The sequence below is a fragment of the Coregonus lavaretus genome (assembly GCF_964263955.1).
Source record: "Coregonus lavaretus genome assembly, chromosome: 6".
NCBI lineage: Eukaryota > Metazoa > Chordata > Actinopteri > Salmoniformes > Salmonidae > Coregonus > Coregonus lavaretus.
Genome location: NC_139993.1, coordinates 10,645,841 through 10,665,128, shown reverse-complemented (window position 1 = coordinate 10,665,128; position 19,288 = coordinate 10,645,841). Strand labels below are relative to the sequence as shown.

The 19,288-nt window shown below is 50.5% G+C and overlaps 1 protein-coding gene across 2 annotated transcripts in view; it reads right to left on the bottom strand.

The window, feature by feature from the left end:
* The window catches only part of LOC311131279 (kinesin light chain 1-like), a 32,934-nt gene extending 31,059 nt beyond the window's left edge, over positions 1–1,875 (bottom strand). Inside the window, exon 1 of one of the 2 annotated variants that reach the window (XM_084164167.1) lies at positions 1,546–1,875. The gene's annotated coding sequence lies outside the window, so the exon portion shown is untranslated. The remainder of the gene's footprint in view (positions 1–1,545) is intronic. The other variant, XM_084164166.1, reaches the window with a different exon arrangement.
* Between the last annotated feature and the right edge of the window lie 17,413 nt (positions 1,876–19,288).

Genomic DNA, 19,288 nt, shown 5'->3' with positions numbered 1-19,288 from the left:
CCTTATCATTACAGTAATTATTATCTGGGAGATTTTTTTTTCATAGTCGCACAGTGCTCCCAAAATAAAACTCCTGGTCGCACGAGAAGGGTGCAATTGCGGCCCGCAATTGCGGGCATTCCTGCACCTGTGTACCGGGAAGCGGGGGGCGCTCCCGTACAGTAAGTGGCGGTAATGCACCATTACGTTGGATGCCAACCGCTGATAAACCCCAAAGAAGAAGAGGCGGGAGTGACAATGGTAGCTAGTTAGCTAGGACACTAGTATATGCTAAACTGGAGATTCCACCAAGTAGGTGCAGATATCGCCATAGGCTTCTTTTGCCCATTTGGTAGGGTTCGTGCAAGAACCAAATGGGATGCTCGACGAGGGTCATCACACACTATTGGGTCCCACAGCTAAATCTTTTGTCTCATATGCGACCAAATTAGTCGCACTTTAGAGCCCTGTGGGGGCTGCTCTTACACACACTAAATACAGTAACAACACATTAACACACACACTAAATACAGAAACAATACACACAGACAAGTCTGTCAAGATATAGAACATCAAATCAATGCCCCTTTTAATATTATACTGAACAAAAATATAAAATGCAACATGTAAAGTGTTGGTCCCATGTTTCATGAGCTGAAATAAAAGATCCCCAACATTTTCCATACGCAAAAAAAGCTTCTCTCTCTCAAATTCAGCACAAATTTGTTTACATCCCTGTTAGTGAGCATTTCTCCTTTGCCAAGATAATCCATCCACCTGACAGGTGTGGCATATCAAGAAGCTGATTAAACAGCATGATCATTACACAGGTGCACCTTGTGCTGGGGTCAATAAAAGGCCACTAAAATGTGCAGTTTTGTCAACACAATGCCACAGATGTCTCAAGTTGAGGGAGCGTGCAATTGGCATGCTGACTGCAGGAATGTCCACCAGAGCTTTTGCCAGAGAATGTAATGTTAATTTCTCTACATAAGTCACCTCCAACATTGTTTTAGAGAATTTGGCAGTACGTCTAACAAGCCTCACAACCGCAGACCACATGTAACCACGCCAGCCCAGGACCTCCACATCAGGCTTCTTCACCTGCGGGATTGTTTGAGACCAGCCACCCGGACAGCTGATGAAACTGAGGAGTATTTATGTCTGTAATAAAGCCCTTTTGTGGAGAAAAACTAATTCAGATTGGCTGGGCCTGGCTCCCCAGTGGGTGTGCCTGGCTCCCAAGTGGGTGGGCCTATTCCTTCCCAGGCCCACCCATGGCTGCGCCTCTGCCCAGTCATGTGAAATCCATAGATTAGGGCCTAATCAATTTATTTCAATTTACTGATTTCCTTATATGAACTGTAACTCAGTACAATTGTTGAAATTGTTGCATGTTGTGTTTATATTTTTGTTCAGTTTAAATAAAATAGGCTTTTACACGGACTGTTTTCAATAGAGCAATAACAATCACACTGCCTCTCTGTGTTCGTTCTTATGCAAAGTGTTACATTCTGTGAGCCGAGACAAAAACACAGATGCTGCTATATGTATGTGGTTACATACCTAAATTGGTTAATTCCTCGTAGGACAGCCAGGAACTATAGGAGCCTTCTCGATGTACACACACACAGCTGAGACAGCAACAGCAGCAAACCTATCCCAACAGAATTCCCAGATGAGCGCGACAATATGGTTTGGGATAAATGCGTGGAAATTTTCACTACAACGACGCCATTTCATCGCGCACGACTGACAAACAAACCCTTTGACGGTACATTCTAAGTAAATATCAGGGCGACCGCAATGATAAATGGTGTTTCCAACTGAGCTTATTTTCTTCAATCACTGACCGAGCTCATTTTAAATCCAAAATGTCTTCCATGGATATTGATCTCCCAGCATCCACAGCGAAAGTTTTTAATGATGTCGTCATGTATTGGCTGTTTTCGGGCGTGGCTGCAGAGAGGCTGTGTGTCTGTGGCACTGACTGACCGTATGAATAACAAATCCAAATGCATTATTTCCATAGATACATCATTGGTCATATATAGATAAATAAATCCCCCTTTTATTAATTTGAATGTACACTTGCTTTCGACTAGCCTACATAGCAAATACATAAAATGTGTTGATTTGATTTATAACCTAGTTATAAAAAATATATAATTAAATAGGCCTAACCAAACATTTTTTTTTTCATCCAGATGTTCGAATACAGTAAAACAGTTCAGTGTTTCACAACTTCATGTTAAATGGTTCCTCACCCTGAAAGTAGTCTATGGGAAAAACTATAATCAATGGTTCGGTTGTCTTTGAACATCTACTAAAATCTTTAGCTAACATTAGCCACGACTAGCTAATAATAATCAAAGGAACAAGCAGAGGTCATTTTTTAAAAATCGTTTAAAGGAAATATATTAAACAAGCGGTCCTCAAGAAGGAAAGAGATCAATAGTTTCTAGTAAATCATTGTGTGATGCATTTATTCATATGATATTTTAGAAATATGTAAACAAAAAACAACAAATGATAAAATGGCTATGAACGTTCTCATGCCACGTTCAAGACCATTAGGAACACGGAAACTCCTACATTTGAACGTGGCATAAGAGTTGCGGGGTAAACCACACATTACTTGAGGAACAACATTAATACCGTGTTCAAGACAACTTGGAATTCGGGAATTTGAGACTAGTAAACTAGTTGTAGAGAGATGAGGTCCGAGTTTCCCACTTGGAAATGATCAGAATCAACCAATAGGAAGCTCTATGCAAAAAAACGTATGCAAATTCAAGTTGTCTTGAACACAGCATAAGCGTAATTCAGAGTCCACAGACACGTGATAGTCCGGTGTCCCATTGTGACTTAGCTGACAGATGTGATCCACTTTCAGCGATAATTTGTCTAACCACGCTAGCTTTGCCCAGAGTGGCTCAATATGTGGTTGCTAGCCAAGTGGTTGCTAGCAAACCGACAGCATGCTAGGTATCAACACCGAATCCAGCAGGGGCTGGAAGCTATAGTGAACTTCGATTAGTCAATCACGCCACCATATTGCAGAGTATCCCGCCCTGTTCACGTTCCCTCGCCCATGCTCACATTGCCCAACGGTCCCCTGCCCACTTCGCTTCCCTGCATGGAAAATTAATGGCTTCTGTTTTTTCATCGCCCCCTATCGTCATCAGTGGATACCTACTGTGGACACGCAGCTCGAACATGCACCTTCAAAAAATTGGCAGTGGATTACTCACTGTTACCTTACTAAATACTGCTACGTTTTTTCAAATGATTGGACCTTAAAGGTTGTATTTCCAGACAGAGGAGATGGACACCACAGAAGACCTGTATAATGACATCGTCACAGACAACGACCTGATCGAACCTGGTTCTCTTGTGACAATCACCCCAACCTCAACAAGCAACCCATCACTCACCAGCCAGCACCTGCAGCAGCCTTTCCACCATCTGTATGTAAGTACAATCCTCATTATCTTATATGGAGCTACTTGATTGTCAACCAATTTAGTAACCACACCACCAAATGAAACAGCAGATTCCCATTTTTGAATTGTTCTGTCACCTTTGTCCTGAGCTACTACTAACACCACAAAACCTGTGAGACCTGAGGCAGATAGACCTGCAAAAAGGAAGAAGCATATAAGTCCAGGGGAGGAGGCCAGAGAGGATCAACAGGGAGAGAATGTTGCTGACAACGAGGATGAACGATTCATGAATGCCATCATCGACCTCCTCGGGAAGCTACCACCTCAACAAAAGACTTTGGCCAAACACAGAATGCATACTCCACCTATTGTATTCGATAGGCAAAATCCAGATAGAAAACTTTTGAAAAACTGGTCCCAGAACTACATTATATATACAAAAGTGTGTGGACACCCTTCAAATTAGTGGATTTGGCTATTTCAGCCACACCCGTTACTGACAGGTGTATAAAATCGAGCACATGGCCATGCAATCTCCATAGACAAATATTGGTGGTAGAATGGGCTTACTGAAGAGCTCAGTGACTTTCAATGTGGCACCGTCATAGGATGCCACCTTATCAACAAGTAAGTTTGTCAAATTTCTGCCCTGCTAGAGCTGCCCCGCTCAACTGTAAGTGCTGTTATTTTGAAGTGGAAACGTCTAGGAGCAACAACGGCTCAACCACGAAGTGGTAGGCCACACAAGCTCACAGAACGGGACCGCCGAGTGCTGAAGCGCGTAGCGCATAAAAATAATCTGTCCTCAGTTGCAACACTCACTACCGAGTTCCAAACTGCCTCTGGAAGCAAGGTCAGCACAATAACTGTTTGTCGGGAACTTCATGAAATGGATTTCCATGGCTGAGCAGCCGGACACAAGCCTAAGATCATCATGCGCAATGCCAAGCATCAGCTTGAGTGGTGTAAAGCTCGCTGCCATTGGACTCTGGAGCAGTGGAAATGCGTTCTCTGGAGTGGTGAATCATGCTTCTCCATCTGGCAGTCCGAAGAACAAATCAGGGTTTGGCAGATACCAGGAGAACGCTACCTGCCCCAATGCATTGTGCCAACTGTAAAGTTTGGTGGAGGAGGAATAATGGTCTGGGGTTGTTTTTCATGGTTCGGGCTAGGCCCCTTAGTTCCAGTGAAGGGAAATCTTAACGCTACAGCATACAATGACATTCTAGACGATTCTGTGCTTCCAACTTTGTGGCAACAGTTTGGGGCAGGCCCTCCTGTTTCAGCATGACAATGCCTCTGTGCACAAAGCGAGGTCCATACAGAAATGGTTTGTCGAGATCGGTGTGGAAGAACTTGACTTGCCTGCACAGAACCCTGACTTCAATGTCACGGATTCAGCCGAGGCTGCCCCTCCTCCTTGCTCGGGAAGGCTTCGGCGTTCGTCGTCACCGGAGTACTAGCTACTACCGATCCATGTATCTATGTTCGACTTGTTTTGTCTTAATTGGTCACACCTGTTTCCCATCATGTAGTTATGTCTTCCCCATTCAACCCTCTGTCTCACACTGTGTGTTGTGCGTGTTTGTTCATGTTTTGGTTGTCGTTAGTGTGCGGATTTGTTCCCTCCCTGCGTGGAGGTTGTTGTTCATTATTTTACCTACGAGTAAAGTACGCCTTTTGATTAGCTCTGTGTCCTGCGCCTGACTTCGCCTACCGCATTACACTGACGCTTTGACAGAAACACGCACCTTAACATGGAGTCAGCAGGTACAGCAATGCCAGCCGGATCGATGGAGGAACGCGTCCAACAACAAGCGGCCATGATCCAGGCTCTCGGGACACCGCGATGGAACGAGTGACTAATACCATGGAGCGATGGGAGAGAGGAGGTATCCCTATACCTCCTCCAATTACACCACCACCAACACCGCTGTCCACCTCTTCACCATCTGGGTCCAGTGGGATTCGGCTCTCGCTCCTGAGGGCATATGATGGTACAGCCGCCGGGTGTCAGGGTTTTCTGCTCCAGGTAGAGCTCTACCTGGCAACCATCCACCCGGGTCCCTCGGGAGACGAGAGCGTGTCCGCTCTCATCTCCTGTCTGTCCGGTAAAGCGCTGGAGTGGGCCAACGCCGAGTGGGGGGGTATAGACGCCGCAGCTGTAAGCTATGCTGAGTTTACCCGCCGCTTTAGGGCGGTATTCGATCATCCACCAGAGGGGAGAGCGGCGGGTGAGCGTCTATTCCACCTCAGACAGGGGAAGAGGAGCGCGCAGGAGTTTGCACTGGACTTTCGGACTCTGGCTGCCAGCGCAGGATGGAATGAGAGGGCCCTCATCGACCACTACCGTTGCAGCTTAAGGGAGGACGTTCGTCGGGAACTGGCCTGCAGGGACACCAACCTAAACCTGGACCAACTGGTGGATATGTCAATCCGACTGGATAACCTGTTGGCCACCCGCGGATGTCCGGATCAGGGGCCGTCCATTCCATCCCCCAACACCTCCGACACTACCCCTATGGAGCTCAGAGGTGCTGCTATGAGGGGAGGGCCTTCAAGGAGTCGAGGCAGTAGGCAGAGCACTGGTGGACCGTTTCAGGTGAGTAGGCACCCAACTCACCCAGAGCTCCCTGTTGCGCATATGTGTATAGATGTTGTATTTCCCAAGTTTTCTTCTCATTCCCAGCATAAGGCACTAGTAGATTCAGGCGCAGCTGGGAACTTTATTGATCGTCAGTTTACCCGTAGGTTAGGGATTCCTATTGTGCCAGTTGTTGTGCCCTTCCCTATACATGCCCTAGATAGTCGCCCTTTACGGTCAGGTCTGATTGGGGAGGTCACAGCGCCACTCTGGATGAAGACGCAGGAGGGGCATGAGGAAACAATTAGTCTATATCTGACTGATTCTCCTGCGTTTCCAGTGGTGTTGGGGCTTCCCTGGTTAACTTCTCATGACCCCACTATTTCATGGCAACAGAGGGGTCTCAAGGGATGGTCAAGTCAGTGCTTGTGGAGGTGTGGAGGTGTTTCCATAGGGGCAACTACGGTGGAAAGTCCAAACCAGGTTCCCACCATGCACATTCAGCCTGAATATGCCGATTTGGCTCTCGCCTTCTGTAAAAAGAAGGCGACTCAATTACCACCCCATCGACAGGGGGATTGTGCGATAAACCTCCAGGTAGGCGCTGCTGTCACGGTTCAGACAGACGACCAGAGGACCACAATTGCGTCACACCAGAAAGTTTATTAAACTTAAGGGAAAAGGGAAGTAGGGAGTGAATGAAGGCTCCAGGGGTAACAGGGATCCCGTCCAATGTGCTGGGTCTGTGCCCCCCCCAGTGGCAGCGATGCGTCCTATGAAGCCGGTGGTGGGTGGTCCAGAAGTCCTGGGGGGGGGAGACACAGACACAACAGGGCGGAATGAAAACAAGGCAGCAGTACAGTTCAAGGGAAATCCAAAATACGTAGTAGCAAGGCAGAAGGCTGGTCAGAGTTACCGGGATTGAAGAGTAGTCAGGAGTCGTAATGGCAGAAGCAGGTCTGGATCTCCTGAGGCAGAAGAGTATCCAAAAAACAGGCAGGTCCGGGGTCACAAAACCAGGGTGAGCCAGAAGCGCGAGCAAACAGGTTCCGGGTGTGAGCTTTGCAGACGATCTGACACCGGAGAGCTGAAAGACAGGGCCTTAAATACTGGGAGAGGTAGTGGGTAATGCAGCGCAGCTGGCAGAGTAATTAGAGCAGAGCAGAGCAGGGACAGGTGGAGCTAGTTAGGCTGAGTAGAGAGAGTGGTGAGCAGAGTGGAAGAAAATTAAGGTGGTAACCCGGTGGAGTGAGAGGCCCATGACAGAACCCCCCCCCCAAGGGACGGCCCCAGAAGTCCCAAGAGCAACACCACGCCGGGCGGGAGGAGGGGAGCCGGAGGAGGGCTAGAACTCCTCCGAACGGTCCGAGTGAACGTCCTCATCCTCGGAGGAAGCCGGAGGGCCGTGGTCGGGAGATGGGACAGGTCCCGAGACAGGATCAGGCACAGGACAGGAAGCCGAGCGGGCCGGACGGTTAGGGACCCCTCTGGGGCGGCCCCTACGGATTGCAGGTTGATCAGGATGCCGTTGGTGGAAAGCGGTGATGAGAGTCCTATCCACAATCCGACTAGCTGGCACCCAGGTCCTTTCCTCAGGTCCATAGCCCTCCCAGTCAATGAGGTACTGGAGACCCCTACCCCTCCGTCTGGACCGAAGCAGGCGGCGGACGGTGTAAACCAGACCACCATCGACGAGCCGTGGAGGAGGAGGACCAGGCGCAGCAGGGACCAGCGGACTCTCATGGATGGGCTTAATCTTAGACACATGGAAAGTGGGGTGCACCCTCAGGGAATTAGGCAGTTGGAGCCGGACAGCAGTTGGGCTAATCACTCTTATGATAGGGAATGGGCCAATGAACCGAGGTGCCAGCTTCTGCGACTCCACCCTGAGTGGCAGGTTCTTCGATGACAACCACACCCTTTGACCAACATGGTAGGTGGGAGCAGGAATTCTCCGACGGTTGGCCCCGGTAGTGTAGCTGGCAACGGATCTGAGGAGTGTGGCTCGGGCTTGTGACCAGGTGCGGCGACATCGACGGGCAAAAGCAAGTGCAGATGGGCAAGTAACCTCCTCTTCCTGGCTGGCAAATAGAGGAGGCTGGTATCCATAAACACATTGGAAAGGGGACATACCGATGGCAGAGCAGGTCAGAGAATTGTGTGCGTACTCCACCCATGTCAATTGCTGCGACCAGGAGTGGGGGTTGCGTGAAGTCATGCATCGCAGTGCCTTCTCGAGCTCCTGATTAGCCCGCTCTGACTGCCCATTGGATTGGGGATGGAATCCGGAAGTCAGACTGACTGTGGCTCCCAGCAGGTGACAGAACTCCTTCCAAAAAGCGGAGGAGAATTGTGGACCACGGTCAGAAACTACATCCTTTGGCAGTCCGTGGATCCGGAAGACGTGTTCCAGGACCACCTGGGCGGTCTCCTTGGCGGTTGGGAGCTTGGGGAGGGGAATGAAGTGTGCCATCTTGCTGAAACGGTCAACGATGGTGAGAATGACGGTCATGCCACTTGAAGGGGGCAGCCCCGTGACAAAGTCAAGGGCGATGTGAGACCAGGGACGTCTGGGCACAGGCAGGGGCTGCAGCAATCCGGCTGGGGGCTGGCAGGACGACTTGTGTTGGTTGCAGATGGGGCAGGCTTGGACGAATTCCCGTACATCCTTCCTCAGAGAGGGCCACCAGAACCTCTGGGCGAGCAGGTTGTAAGTGCGGGTGGAGCCAGGGTGACAAGCTAGGCGGGAGTCATGTCCCCACTGAACGACCTGGGACCTCAGGTCTTCGGGGACAAAAAGGCGGTCAGCTGGGCAAGTGCTGGGACCTGGCTGGTTACGGAGAGCCTCCAGCACCTGTTCCTCAACAGCCCAGGTCAGAGCTGCAACGATGCAGGGACTTGGCAGAATCGACACAGGGTCCTTGGAGGGGGTGTCATCCTTCTGGAATTGACGGGAGAGGGCGTCTGGCTTGGTGTTGCGTGATCCAGGCCGGTATGACAGAGTGAAATTAAACCTGGTGAAGAACAGGGCCCAGCGGGACTGCCTGGAGTTCAACCGTTTGGCCGTGCGGATGTACTCCAAGTTCTTATGATCGGTCCAAACGAGAAATGGAATGGTGGACCCCTCCAGCCAGTGACGCCACTCCTCCAAGGCAAGCTTCACAGCCAGCAGCTCACGGTTCCCTATGTCGTAATTGCACTCAGAGGGGGACAACCGACGTGAGAAAAAGGCACAGGGATGGAGCTTCCTATCCTCCGCAGCCCACTGAGAAATCACAGCACCAACTCCCACATCCGAGGCGTCCACCTCCACAATGAATTGCCGGTCCACATCAGGCATCTGGAGGATGGGAGCGGAGGTGAACCTCACCTTGAGGGTACTGAAGGCTTTGTCGGCTGCTGGGGTCCAGGTGAAGGGTTGCTTGGTGCTGGTTAGAGCAGTGAGAGGGGCAGCAACGGTACTGTAGTTCCGGATAAACTTCCTATAGAAGTTAGCAAACCCCAGAAACTGTTGCAGCTTCTTTCTGTTCTCCGGAACTGGCCATGAAGTGACTGCTGATACTTTGGCAGGATCCATTTGGATACTTCCCTCTGCCACTATGTACCCCAGGAAGGCCACTGTCTTGACGTGAAACTCACATTTCTCTGCCTTGGCGTAGAGGGAATTCTCCAGAAGACGATGAAGGACTTGCTGGACATGGCGGGTGTGTTCAGACAGGTTTCTGGAGTAGATTAAGATGTCATCCAGGTAAACGAAGACAAACTTGTTTAACATGTCCCGCAGTACATCATTCACTAGAGCCTGGAACACAGCAGGAGCATTGGTGAGGCCAAAAGGCATAACCAGATACTCGTAGTGGCCTGTTGGTGTATTGAATGCGGTTTTCCATTCATCTCCCTCCCGGATCCGCACTAGGTGGTAAGCGTTTCTGAGATCCAACTTGGTAAAAACAGTGGCTCCCTGGAGCAACTCAAAAGCAGAGGTGAGCAGAGGCAGAGGGTAACGGTTTTTCACTGTGATGTCGTTGAGTCCCCTGTAGTCGATGCAGGGGCGAAGAGATCCGTCCTTCTTCCCCACAAAGAAGAAGCCAGCACCAGCAGGAGATGAAGATGAACGGATTAATCCTGCGGACAGAGAGCCATTGATGTAGTCCTCCATGGACTTTCTTTCAGGAGCAGACAACGAATAAAGACGACCCTTTGGAGGAGCTGTTCCAGGGAGGAGGTCGATGGCACAGTCGTACGGTCGGTGAGGGGGCAGAGATGTGGCTCTTGCTTTGTTAAACACCTCTCTGAGACCATGGTAGCATTCTGGGACATTGGAGAGGTCAGGAGCGGAGTTAGTAGGTACTGGCCGAGGGGGTAGTGCGGCAGCAAGCAGGCAGGTTCGGTGGCAGTCCTCTCCCCACTCCCTGATCACCCCGGTCACCCAGTCGAGCTGAGGGTTGTGCCGGCGGAGCCATGGGTAACCCAGGATGAGGGGTTGGCCTGGAGAGGGGAGCAGGTGAAACTGGATAGTTTCTTGATGGTTTCCGGACAGACCCATCGAGACCGGGGCCGTGACATGAGTGACCGATCCGAGTAAGTGTCCGTCCAGTGCCCGGGCAGGAATAGGAGGTGTCAAACGGAGGTTCTCCAGTCCCAGTTGGCGTGCCAGCTTGATGTCCATTATGTTGGCTTCGGCGCCAGAATCCACCAGAGCAGCCAGGGTGTGAGTTGAGTCAGAGAGGCGGAGGTGAACTTGCAGCAGGGGTTTGCGGTCGGAGGACTGGATGGTCATTGAACTCAACCGGACTCCCCCTATGCCCGGTGAGCTTCGGCCCTTTAAAGGGCAGGTTACCACACGATGTCCATCACCTCCACAATAGAGGCAGAGGTTTGAGGTGAAGCGGCGCTGGCGCTCTGCAGGAGTGAGAGAGGCTCGCCCAATCTCCATAGGCTCAGACTGATCAAGCTGACCTGGGTGAGTGGCAGTAGATGACAGGAGCCCAGTCGGATCTCTCCGAATGCCGGTAGTAGGTGGACCTTGGCGCCCCCTCTCACGACGACGGGTCTGTATTCTTCTGTCGATCCTGACAGTCAGTGCGATGGCTTCATCAAGAGTGGAAGGCAGTTCATGGGAGACCAACTCGTCCTTGATATAGTCAGCCAAACTATGGAAGAACGCGTCCACCAACGATGGTGTGTTCCAAGAACTTCGTCTAGCCAGGGTTCGGAAGTCGATGGAATGGTCTGCGACTGTACGTCTGCCTTGTCGAATACTGAACAGTTCACGAGACGCCTCTGCGGTGGGTGAATCCAGGTCAAACACCTTCAGCATCTCCTCAGCAAACAGGTCGAAGGTTGCACATGCGGGGGTTTGACGTTCGAACTCTGCTGTTCCCCAGAGTCGAGCTCGGCCCGTCAGGTGAGTGATGGCATACCCAACTTTAGCCCCCTCCGTGGCGAAGGTCCTTGGCTGCAAGGAGAACTGAAGTCGGCAGCTAGTCAGGAATGGCCGGACCTGGGTTGAATCGCCGTTGAACCGTTCGGGGTTTCCAATCTTGGGTTCCGGAGCAGCGGCTGCAATGACCGGGGCAGGTAACTCGGGGGCAGGGCTGGTGGGCAGACTGGCTGGGGTAAGGTTGGTGAGGAGTTGAATGATCATGGCGAGTTGTTGTTGCTGCTGCTGGAACTGCTGCTCATGCTCATCGGTTTCCATGTCGGGGAAAGTGTGCGCTGAGTCCATAATGGTCAGATCGTACTGTCACGGTTCAGACAGACGACCAGAGGACCACAATTGCGTCACACCAGAAAGTTTATTAAACTTAAGGGAAAAGGGAAGTAGGGAGTGAATGAAGGCTCCAGGGGTAACAGGGATCCCGTCCAATGTGCTGGGTCTGTGCCCCCCCCAGTGGCAGCGATGCGTCCTATGAAGCCGGTGGTGGGTGGTCCAGAAGTCCTGGGGGGGGGGAGACACAGACACAACAGGGCGGAATGAAAACAAGGCAGCAGTACAGTTCAAGGGAAATCCAAAATACGTAGTAGCAAGGCAGAAGGCTGGTCAGAGTTACCGGGATTGAAGAGTAGTCAGGAGTCGTAATGGCAGAAGCAGGTCTGGATCTCCTGAGGCAGAAGAGTATCCAAAAAACAGGCAGGTCCGGGGTCACAAAACCAGGGTGAGCCAGAAGCGCGAGCAAACAGGTTCCGGGTGTGAGCTTTGCAGACGATCTGACACCGGAGAGCTGAAAGACAGGGCCTTAAATACTGGGAGAGGTAGTGGGTAATGCAGCGCAGCTGGCAGAGTAATTAGAGCAGAGCAGAGCAGGGACAGGTGGAGCTAGTTAGGCTGAGTAGAGAGAGTGGTGAGCAGAGTGGAAGAAAATTAAGGTGGTAACCCGGTGGAGTGAGAGGCCCATGACAGCTGCGCTTCCCCGGAGTCACGTGTATCCTCTGTCACAGGAAGAGACAGCGGCTATGGAAACATATGTCACTGAATCTCTGAGACAAGGATACATTCGGCCGTCCACTTCCCCTGTGGGTTTCTTTTTTGTGAAGAAGAAGTATGGTGGCTTACGCCCGTGCATTGACTACCATGGTCTTAATCAGATCACTGTAAAATACAGCTATCCACTACCTCTGATTGCGAGTATGACGGAGTCATTGCACGGGGTGCGCTTCTTCACAAAATTGGATCTCAGGAGCGCGTACAACCTGGTGCGTATCCGGGAGGGAGATGAGTGGAAGACAGCATTTAGTACCACCTCTGGGCACTATGAGTACATCGTCATGCCATACGGTTTGATGAATGTCCTTCAGTCTTCCAATCTTTTGTTGATGAGATTTTCAGGGACCTGCACGGACAGGGTGTAGTGGTGTATATTGATGACATTCTCATATACTCCGCTACCCGGGCCGAGCATGTGTCCCTGGTGCGGCAGGTGCTTGGTCGACTGTTGGAGCATGACCTGTATGTGAAGGCGGAGAAATGTCTGTTCTTCCGAGAGTCCATCTCCTTCCTAGGACACCGCCTGTCCGCGTCAGGTGTGGAGATGGAGATTGACCGCATTTTGGCCGTGCGTAATTGGCCGACTCCAACCACGGTGAAGGAGGTGCAGTGATTCTTGGGTTTTGCCAACTACTACCGGAGGTTTATCCGGGGCTTTGGTCAGGTAGCGGCTCCCATTACCTCCTTGCTAAAGGGAGGAACGGTGCGTCTACAGTGGTCAGCTGAGGCGGACAGGGCTTTTGGCCATCTCAAGGACCTGTTTCCTTCGGCTCCGGTGCTGGCTCATCCGGATCCTTCCTTGGCATTCCAGGTTGAGGTGGACGCGTCCGAGGCTGGGATTGGAGCTGTACTGTCTCAGCGCTCGGGTACGCCACCAAAACTCCGCCCCTGTGCTTTCTTTTCTAAGAAGCTCAGTCCGGTGGAGCGCAACTATGATGTGGGGGACCGGGAGCTGTTAGCTGTGGTTAAAGCTCTGAAAGTGTGGAGGCATTGGCTTGAGGGGGCTAAACATCCTTTTCTCATTTTGACTGACCATCGTAATCTGGAGTACATCCGGGCGGCGAGGAGGTTGAACCCTTCGCCAGGCAAGGTGGGCCATGTTCTTCACTCGTTTTGTGTTTACTCTCACTTACAGACCAGGTTCCCAGAACGCTAAGGCAGACGCCCTGTCCCGACTATATGACACAGAGGAGAGGTCCATTGAGCCCACTCCCATACTTCCGGCGTCGTGTCTGGTGGCACCAGTAGTGTGGGAGGTTGACGCGGACATCGAGCGGGCGTTACGTACCGAGCCCACTCCCCCCCCAGTGTCCAGAGGGTCGGATGTACGTGCCGCTCGAGGTTCGTGATCGATTGATCTATTGGGTTCACACGTCACCCTCCTCTGGTCATCCTGGCATCGGTCGAACAGTGCACTGTCTTAGTGGGAAGTACTGGTGGCCCACTTTAGCCAAGGACGTGAGGGTTTATGTTTCCTCCTGCTCGGTGTGCGCCCAGTATAAGGCACCTAGACACCTGCCCAGAGGGAAATTACAACCCCTACCCGTTCCACAACGGCCATGGTCCCACCTATCGGTGGATTTTGTGACGGACCTTCCCCCCTCACAAGGGAACACCACGATCCTGGTCGTTGTGGATCGGTTTTCCAAGTCCTGCCGTCTCATTCCTATGCCAGGTCTCCCTACAGCCCTACAAACTGCTGAGGCCCTGTTTACACACGTCTTCCGGCACTACGGGGTACCTGAGGATATTGTGTCGGATCGGGGTCCCCAGTTCACCTCAAGGGTCAGGAGGGCGTTCATGGAACGTCTGGGGGTCTCGATTAGCCTTACCTCAGGTTTTCACCCCGAGAGTAATGGGCAGGTGGAAAGAGTTAACCAGGATGTGGGTAGGTTTCTGCGGTCCTATTGCCAGGACCGGCAGGGGGAGTGGTCGGGTTTTATCCCCTGGGCAGAGATGGCCCAAAACTCACTCCGCCACTCCTCTACTAACCTTACTACTTTCCAGTGTGTGTTAGGTTATCAGCCGGTCCTGGCACCTTGGCATCAGAGCCAAATCGAGGCTCCTGCGGTGGATGAGTGGTTTCGGCGCTCGGAAGAGACCTGGAACGCTGCTCATGTACACCTGCAGCGGGCCATCAGGCGACAAAAGGCGAGCGCCGATCGCCACCGCACTGAGGCATACACCGGGGGACCGGGTCTGGCTCTCGACCCGAAACCTGCCCCTTCGCCTGCCCTGCCGGAAGCTGGGTCAGCGGTTTGTGGGGCCATTTAAAGTCCTGAGGAGATTGAACAAGGTTTGTTATAGGTTACAGCTTTCTCTTAATTACCGTATTAACCCCTCGTTCCATGTGTCTCTCCTCAGGCCGGTAATAGCTGGTCCACTCCAGGAGTCTGAGGTACGGGAGGTTCCTCCGCCCCCACTGGACATCGAGGGGGCACCGGCGTACTCGGTCTGTTCCATCTTGGATTTGAGGCGTCGGGTGGGGGGCCTGCAGTATCTCGTGGAGTGGGAGGGGTACGGTCCGGAGGAACGGTGGAGGCTGTTATAGCAGCAAAGGGGGGACCAACTCCATATTAATGCCCATGATTTTGGAATGAGATGTTCGATGAGCAGTTGTCCACATACTTTTGGTCATGTAATGTATGTATACGTTGAAATTGCGTAGAAAATTCCACGTAGAACGGTTCAAAATCTTTTTAATCCTATATTCAATATACTGTATATTGTGTGGTTGAGTTGAATTTCACATTTGATTAGACATACAGTATGTTATTTGACCTTGTTTCAAGGTTGATAGTAAAATTGTATGTTGGAATCAAATAAAATAAAATAAAATTGTATTTGTCACATGTGTCCCGAATACAACAGGTGTAGACCTTAATGAAATGCTTACTTACAAGCCCTTAACCTACAATGCAGTTTTAAGAAAGAATATCAAAAAATTATAAAAATAATATAAAATAAAAGTAACAAATATTAAATTAAAGAGCAGCAGTAAAAATAACAATAGTGAGGCTATATACAGGGGGTACCAGTACCGAGTCAATGTGCGGGGGCACCGGTTAGTCAAGGTAATTGAGGTAATATGTACATGTAGGTAGAGTTATTAAAGTGACTATGCATAGATAATAAACAGAGAGTAGCAGCAGCATAAAAGAGGGGTGCAAATAGTCTGGGTAGCCATTTGATTAGATGTTCAGGAGTCTTATGGCTTGGGGGTAGAAGCTGTTTAGAAGCCTCTTGGACCTAGACTTGGCGCTCCGGTACCGCTTGCCGTTGCAGAGAGAACAGTCTATGACTAGGGTGGCTGGAGTCTTTGACAATTTTTAGGGCCTTCCTCTGACACCGCCTGGTATAGAGGTCCTGGATGGCAGGAAGCTTAGCCCCAGTGATGTACTGGGTTGTACGCGCTACCCTCTGTAGTGCCTTGCGGTCGGAGGCCGAGCAGTTGCCATACCAGGCAGTGATGCAACCAGTCATGATGCTCTCGATGGTGCAGTTGTAGAACCTTTTGAGGATCAGAGGACCCATGCCAAATCTTTTCAGTCTCCTTAGGGGGAGTAGGTTTTGTCGTGCCCTCTTCACGACTGTCTTGGTGTGCTTGGACCATGTTAGTTTGTTGGTGATGTGGACACCAAGGAACTTGAAGCTCTCAACCTGCTCCACTACAGCCCCGTTGATGAGAATGGGGGCGTGCTCGGTCCTCTTCTTTTTCCTGTAGTCCACAATCATCTCCTTTGTCTTGATCACGTTGAGGGAGAGGTTGTTGTCCTGGCACCACACGGCCAGGTCTCTGACCTACTCCCTATAGGCTGTCTCGTCGTTGTCGGTGATCAGGCCTACCACTGTCATCGGCAAACTTAATGATGGTGTTAGAGTCGTGCCTGGCCATGCAATCATGAGTGAACAGGGAATACAGGAGGGTACTGAGCATGCACCCCTGAGGGGCCCCCGTGTTGAGGATCAGCGTGGCGGATGTGTTGTTACCTACCCATACCACCTGGGGGTGGCCCATCAGGAAGTCCATGATCCAGTTGTAGAGGGAGGTGTTTAGTCACAGGGTCTTTAGCTTAGTGATGAGCTTTGAGGGCACTATGGTGTTGAACGCTGAGCTGTAGTCAATGAATAGCATTCTCACATACAGTGAGGGAAAAAAGTATTTGATCCCCTGCTGATTTTGTACGTTTGCCCACTGACAAAGAAATGATCAGTCTATAATTTTAATGGTAGGTTTATTTGAACAGTGAGAGACAGAATAACAACAAAAGAATCCAGAAAAACGCATGTCAAAAATGTTATAAATTGATTTGCATTTTAATGAGGGAAATAAGTATTTGACCCCCTCTCAATCAGAAAGATTTCTGGCTCCCAGGTGTCTTTTATTCAGGTAACGAGCTGAGATTAGGAGCACACTCTTAAAGGGAGTGCTCCTAATCTCAGCTTGTTACCTGTATAAAAGACACCTGTCCACAGAAGCAATCAATCAATCAGATTCCAAACTCTCCACCATGGCCAAGACCAAAGAGATCTCCAAGGATGTCAGGGTCAAGATTGTAGACCTACACAAGGCTGGAATGGGCTACAAGACCATCGCCAAGCAGCTTGGTGAGAAGGTGACAACAGTTGGTGCGATTATTCGCAAATGGAAGAAGCACAAAATAACTGTCAATCTCCCTCGGCCTGGGGCTCCATGCAAGATCTCATCTCGTGGAGTTGCAATGATCATGAGAACGGTGAGGAATCAGCCCAGAACTACACGGGAGGATCTTGTCAATGATCTCAAGGTAGCTGGGACCATAGTCACGAAGAAAACAATTGGTAACACACTACGCCGTGAAGGACTGAAATCATGCAGCGCCCGCAAGGTCCCCCTGCTAAAGAAAGCACATATACAGGGCCGTCTGAAGTTTGCCAATGAACATCTGAATGAGTCAGAGGAGAACTGGGTGAAAGTGTTGTGGTCAGATGAGACCAAAATTGAGCTCTTTGGCATCAACTCAACTCGCCGTGTTTGGAGGAGGAGGAAAGCTGCCTATGACCCCAAGAACACCATCCCCACCGTCAAATATGGAGGTGGAAACATTATAATTTTGGAGTGTTTTTCTGCTAAGGGGACAGGACAACTTCACCGCATCAAAGGGACGATGGACGGGGCCATGTACCATCAAATCTTGGGTGAGAACCTCCTTCCCTCAGCCAGGGCATTGAAAATGGGTCGTGGATGGGTATTCCAGCATGACAATGACCCAAAACACACGGCCAAGGCAACAAAGGAGTGGCTCAAGAAGAAGCACATTAAGGTCCTGGAGTGGCCTAGCCAGTCTCCAGACCTTAATCCCATAGAAAATCTGCGGAGGGAGATAATGGTTGGAGTTGCCAAATGTCAGCCTCAAAACCTTAATGACATGGAGAAGATCTGCAAAGAGGAGTGGAACAAAATCCCTCCTGAGATGTGTGCAAACCTGGTGGCCAACTACAAGAAACGTCTGACCTCTGTGATTGCCAACAAGGGTTTTGCCACCAAGTACTAAGTCATGTTTTGCAGAGGGGTCAAATACTTATTTCCCTCATTAAAATGCAAATCAATTTATAACATTTTTGACATGCGTTTTTCTGGATTTTTTTGTTGTTATTCTGTCTCTCACTGTTCAAATAAACCTACCATTAAAATTATAGACTGATCATGTCTTTGTCAGTGGGCAAACGTACAAAATCAGCAGGGGATCAAATACTTCTTTCCCTCACTGTAGGTGTTCCTTTTGTCCAGGTGTGAAAGGGCAGTGTGGAGCGCAATAGAGATTGCATCATCTGTGGATCTATTGGGGCGATATGCAAATTGGAGTGGGTTTAGGGTTTCTGGAATAATGGTGTTGATGTGAGCCATGACCAGCCTTTCAAAGCACTTCATGGCTACAGACGTGAGTGCTACGGGTCGGTAGTCATTTAGGCAGGTTACCTTAGTATTCTTGGGCACAGGGACAATGGTGGTCTGCTTGAAACATGTTGGTAATACAGACTCAGACAGGGAGAGGTTGAAAATGTCAGTGAAGACACTTGTCAGTTGGTCAGCTGTCACGCCCTGACTCAGGGGACGCTTATATGTTGAGTCAGGGTGTGTATATTCCTTGTTGTGTTTGGTCATTGTTTGTCGATCTAGTATGTATGGTTCTATGTTGGCCGGTGTGGTTCCCAATCAGAGGCAGCTGTCGTTCGTTGTCTCTGATTGGGGACCATACTTAGGCAGCCTATTGGCACTAGTGGGTTGTGGGATCTTGTTCCGTTTAAGGTATGTTGTGTCGTCTACCTTGGACTTCACGTTTCGTTTCGTTGGTTGTTTTGTCGTTGTGTTTAATAGAAAAATAAACATGTACGCATATCACGCTGCACCTTGGTCTGTCCCGTCATTCAACGAACGTGACAGAAGATCCCACCAAACGAGGACCAAGCAGCGTGCCGAAAAGGAGCAAACGCCTGGGACTCAACAGGAGGTTACATTAGTAGATGTCCTCCTCGGTTGGGGGAGAATTACGGAGGAGGAGGCCGTCCGTTATCGGAAGGCGATGAAGGAGGATGCCCAGGTAGGAGAGGAGAAACGGCGCCAACAGTGCCGACAACGGAGACCCGAGAGGCAACCCCAAGAACATTTTTTTTGGGGGCACACGGTGTGGACGACGAGGCAGCATGAGGCTGTTAAAGGGCGGATCTGCAGGTTAGGAGAGTAGTCCACCATGTTACGGGGGCTATTGGTTCAGAGGGAGCAGGAGTTATTCGGTCAGAGGGAGGCGCTAC